Source organism: Lepidochelys kempii, chromosome 11, assembly GCF_965140285.1.
Source record: "Lepidochelys kempii isolate rLepKem1 chromosome 11, rLepKem1.hap1, whole genome shotgun sequence".
NCBI classification, from domain to species: Eukaryota; Metazoa; Chordata; order Testudines; family Cheloniidae; genus Lepidochelys; species Lepidochelys kempii.
In genome coordinates, this window is record NC_136390.1 from 73,572,985 (window position 1) to 73,578,839 (window position 5,855).

The following is a 5,855-nucleotide window of genomic DNA, read 5'->3' on the forward strand; positions in this document are numbered from 1 at the left end:
AAATGCTTAAATTTATTCAAAGATAAGGCTTAGTTATCGGCCATGGTCCAATTTCGAATTAGACACTGCGGATACTGCCACCTGCTCCATTGCAACTGCCGTGGTCATGAGACATGCATTATGGCTGCAACTCTCGGGCTTTTGGAAGGAGGCACAAATCACAGTTGAAGACTTACCCTTTTAGAGCTGCAAACAATTTGTGGAGCATACAGACAACTTCCTACACTCCCTTAATGACTGCTGCCTACTTTCCTCTCCCTTGGTATTTACACTGCTCTGAAAAGATGCCTAGGGAAGTATCATCTTGCTCCCCCTCCCCCCCCCGATCCCAACCACCACAGAACACTCTTCAGTAGCACTATGACACTCAGCACCGATGACGAAAGACCCCTACCAAATGTAGAGAGCTGACTTCTCAAGGGGCTGCCCCTCACACAGCTCCAGCCAAGCAACGATTTTGAAGGTGTGGTCAAGGCCCTGAGAAGCCTCCCCCTTTTCCAGTCATACATCTTCAACATGCCACTAATTTGGCGACTGTTTAATTCTGTTCTTTCCACCATGGAGACTGTTCACCTCAGACAAGTGGGTTCTAGAGATCATCAGAGAAGGATACTCCATCCCTTTCCTATCTATCCATCCGTATCACTCCATACCACCCATCCTCCCCATCCCTCTTCAGGGACCCCTCTCTCTAACCCATTTTACGAGAAGAAATAATCATTTTCTGCACCATAGAACCGGTCCCTTCTCAACACAGAGGAAAGGATTTCTACTCCCATTATTTTCTGATCCAGAAGAAATTCGGTGGATTTCGGCCAATCCTGGACCTTCAAAACCTAAACGAGCTTGTCAAACTGCAATGCTTCAAGATGGTTAGCCTCTCTGCATTATCCCAGCACTGGAACAGGGGTATGGAAAGATGACGCCTTGTTTCCTTAGGTAGGCAGTGACTACTGAAAGAACTTTGGAGAATACACCAGGAGCCATTGACAGTCTGAAAGGCAGTATCTTGTACTGAGAGTGGTTAGTGCCTATAGTGAATTGGAGAAACCATCTGTGGGTAGGGTGTACCATGATACAGAAATAAGTGTCTTAGAGGTCGAGGGCTGAGAGCCATTCCCCCATTCCAGTTCCTTCAGTTCATCTTCAACCACTGGGACACAGATCTCTGGGAGAACCCCTTCCTCGTCACATGGGATGCACCATTACTCTATGCCCTCCCTCCAAGTACTCCACAAGATACTGGGGGACAAAGCTCATGTCATCCTTATAGCTCCAACATGGCCATGACAGATCTGGTATACTTATCTCCTTCACATGATGGTGGGCCGACCAATCTCTCTCCATCCAACTCCATGGTTCCTTTCACAGGATGTGGGTCGCATCCTCCATCCCAATCCACAGGTGCTCCACCTCAAAGCCTGGCTCCTCTGTGGTTCCAGGATTCAGAAATAACCTGTTCAAGTGCAGTTAAACAGATGCTTTTGAATAGCAGGTGCAACAGGGCTAGACAAACTTACCTTCACAAATGAACTAGATTGCAATGCTGGTGTGCCTCCCATCAGGTTGACACAATAAGCGTTCCACTACCACTTATCCTGGACTATATGTTACACCTTAAACAATCAGGATTATCCACCAGCTCCATTCGGGTGTATTTGGCAGTCATCACCACTTTCCACTGCCACATAGACAGCCATTCCGTCTTCACACACCCACTCACCAAACATTTTCTGAAGGGTCTCCAAAATCTTTATCCTTATTTACGAGACCCAGATGCAACTGGGGACCTGGCCTAGTCCTACATTCTCTGACTAGACCTCCCTTCGAACCAATGGCAATGTGCTCTTATGTTTACTTATCAATAAAAATGGCTTTTCTTGGGGGGACAGGCCTCCACGGGGGGGGGGGGGGGGGCTGGCTAGGGGTCTGGGGGGAACCGCCCCAGCACTCACTGGTGGCGCAGCTGGGGGCTGGGTCGCTGCACTTCCCGCCGCCGGTGAGTGCAGGCCCCACCCTTGCTGCAGTTCTCAGGGGAGTGGGGGCAGGGCTGGGGTGGAGCAGGGGTGGGAAGGGGTGGGGGTGGAGCAGGGCAGGGGCTTTGGGGAAGGGGTTGAGTGGGGGCGGGGCTGGGGCTGGAGCAGCACCCTAACAAATTTCCTGGTGCCCCATGCAGGTGCGTACTTTGCGTATGGGTAGGGATGGCCCTGATGGGCATCAACAGACACTTTTGTCCGTTGCTACGCCATTACTTATGACACCATAGCGGACACTCTCCTAGGACACGCTGTCCTATCATCTGCAGTAAATGCCACTCCGAAGCCCCAGTCTTCCAATCAGGGGCACTGCGTTATAGTCCCCTACAGTGGAGCACCCACAGGGACATCACTGCAAGAAGAGGAGACGGTTATTCATCCTGTGCAGTAACTGAGGTTCTACAAGATGTGTGTCCCAGTGGGTGCTCGACTAGCTGCCCTACTCCCCTCTGCTGTATATATAAAATGTCCACTCACAGCGGGAGAAGTGTGCCTGTGTGGTTCGACTGGCACTGCTGCTGATGTCCAATACCAGGCAGAGGGGGCGTTGCCGCACCTACAATGGAGTACCCATAGGGATATGCATCTCAAAGAACTTCAGTTACTGCACAGGATAAGCAAACCTCTCCTTCTCCCACTTAGCAAACCTTGCTTTCCCCAAGGAAGACTAGGTATGTACCAAGTTTGAGCTTTAACAGCAAAAGCACTTTAAAGTTACCTGATCACAAAACTCTTCTGAACAATTGTCTTGAAACACTGAAACTGCCTTTTTAATCATACTCAGAGTTCAAAGATAGCCTAGTGGAAGTGTACCAAACTTACATATGTAAGTTTTGACAGCGCTTAGAAAAAAGCAGCACCTTAACCCCACAGAAGGCAATTCCGTCATCACTTACAAGGATGGAATTCCCATTGATGTCTTTCGTGATCTAGAAGTTAGGGCAATATTGGTCCATATGACAGTCAACTTTGCACTGATATAGTTAGAGATCTGAGGGAGTCAATGGGAGTTTTTATATTGCTTCGATAGACCTGGGAACAAGCCCCGGGAGACTGGATCAGAGACATTTATATTCACCATCACCAAATTAGCTCTGAAATTTCCTCTGTGCTTCCTTAGCAAATGGATCATGCCTGACACTAAATTGTCTGGTACAGAGTGTCTAAGTGTAAGCATTTTCAGGGTGGGCGTTGTGGTTTATAATCATCTTAGAAGATACAAGGTGCTGTGAACATGTTGTTATTTTTAGATGGACGTTAACGTCAGGGCTGTGGTAGTGGAAATTTAATAGGGGACAGATTGATGGAGATCAGTCCATCAGGTCCTTGGTTCCATGGGTTCAATGTGTTGTAATAGAGAAGGAAAATAATTTTCTATATGCCTCCAATTCTCAGAATGGTCTCCCTCTATATGGTGCTATACAGGGAGATCAATGTTATCTCATTAGACAGACACACCTGTTTCTGTGACTTTCTAAATGAATGAATGTGTGAGCAGTTCAGTTACCCCGAGTCCACTTACTTTGTACTGCTCCTTATCTGAAGAATGACTCTGAAAGGTCTCCATTACGGTAACTCATGAGTATGTAAAGAAACCACCTCAGGAAGAAACCTGGAGGATCTCAAGGTGGCAAATTCATCCAATATCCTGACAAGTGGAACTGCCCAGTTATTAAGGCCTTCTGTCATTCTGGGTGTGGTAACTGCAGGGTGGGGAGGAGGTGGAAAGCTCTCCCACAGGACAGTGAGTTGATGTTGTAGGATTCCCAAGACTTCAAAGAAGGCTCTGAGTTCTCTTAATGGTGCATTTAATCCCCAAATGAAGAAATAACAGCCTTAGGCATGGTCCAAGGTCTTTTTTAATAACTCTGGAAAAAAATGTTAATTGCAGTTTCTTGGCTGCTTGCTCCACTGCTCTCTGTGTAAGAATGAAACGTTGAGGATATTACAGAAACAAGGTGGGGGAGGTAATATCTTTTATTGGACCAACTTCTGTTGGTGAGAGAGACAAATTTTGAGCTCACCAAAAGCTCTTCTTCAGATCTGGAGACTGTACTCAGTGTCTCAGAGCTAAACACAAGGTGGAACAGATTGTTTAACATAAAGTAGTTAACCTTGAATGGTCCCTTGAAATATGTATTATGTGGCCTTTTAACACCTCTCCATAGGGGAAAAGAGCTGTGGGGAGAGGTGGAAATAGGTTAATGGGTGACAGATTGTTGTAATAAGCCATAATTCCAGTGTCTCTCTTCAGTCCATGATTTTTAGTGTCTCAAAGTTATGAACGTAAGTTGCCAGGCTCATCTTTTGAAAGTGTTGTGCAGGTTTCCTTTGCGGGTAAGAACCGATAGGTCACAGTGATCATTCTGTGAAAAGTGTTCGCAAAGTGTTTATCCACTGGTGACAAGGTGTTTTTTGTTTTTTATCATTTTCCTGTGTGAGTTCATTCAAGAGTATAGAGATTGTCTGCTTTCACCCACATAGTTGTTATTGGGGGTACTTCATGCACAGGATGAGGTACACCACATGTTGTGATAGGCAAGTGTAAGACCCATAGATCTTGAAATCCCATGGATCATGATTGGAGAGGTGTTAATGGGCCACTTCACCTTAAACGATCTCTTGAAATGAGTTAACTACTGATGCAAAACAATCTGTTCTATCTGGTACTGAGCTGTAATGCTCTGTTTATGTCTACACTGCAACATAAGCCTGTGCTTGGATCCAGGCTGAAGCCTAACCCCTGTTGCATCTACACTGCAATTGCGCTAATCCAGGGCTCAGACCCAGAGTTCCAGGACCCTGCAGGGCTGGAGGGTCTGAGCTCAAGTTAAACTGGAACCCAGGGTCCGAGCCCTAGTGTTTTGCAGTGTAGACGCAGTCCTGCTTGAATCAGATCTGGGAGTCAGCTGGAAGTATCCCACAATTCCATGAGACAACTTCCGTAGACCCCTCTATCACAACAATCTGCAATCTACTCTGTTGAGAATAGAAGCCAACCCCCTTTGCAACGAGCAGCAGCTCAGGGCAGCATTAACCCATTCTATTCTGATCATCGATCTGTAAGCACACTATCAGAGAGCCTCCTGAATTTTCAATGGAGAGCAAACCCATCAAGCATTTTGCCAAACGAGCTGCTTCAAGCTTCCTGTAACACTGAGGGTAGGCAGTAAAGTTTTCCCACAGTGCACCACAGTCCTACGGCTAGTGAGATTAGAGTCCCACTAATTTGGGCTCACATTACAGTGTAGACATACCCTCTGAGTACCTTTCCCAGACCTGAAGATGAGCTCTGTGTAAGCTCAAAATCTTGTCTCTCTCACCAACAGAAGTTGGACCAATAAAATATATTACCTCCCCCACCTTGTCTCTTTAATATCCTGGGACCAACACAGCTACAATGACACTGCATGCAACAGTAGATTGAGGATATGGCAATTGTTCTCTAGCTCAGTTCTCAGTTCTCTAGCTGCATACTCCACAATGGAAGAGCTCTGGCGAAATGTCTCAGGCCTGAGTTGCAAACAGTTTGCCATATGTGCAGTCTCACAAAATCCAGTGGGACTACCTGAGTGCATTGCATCTGAGTTAAGCACATGCATAGTTGTTTCCAAGATCAGGGTCCACTGCTGTACACCGTGGACAAGTCTACAAGCTAGCGAACAGGAATCATAGAATCATAGAATATCAGGGTTGGAAGGGACCCCAGAAGGTCATCTAGTCCAACCCCCTGCTCAAAGCAGGACCAATTCCCAGTTAAATCATCCCAGCCAGGGCTTTGTCAAGCCTGACCTTAAAAACCTCTAAGGAAGGAGATTC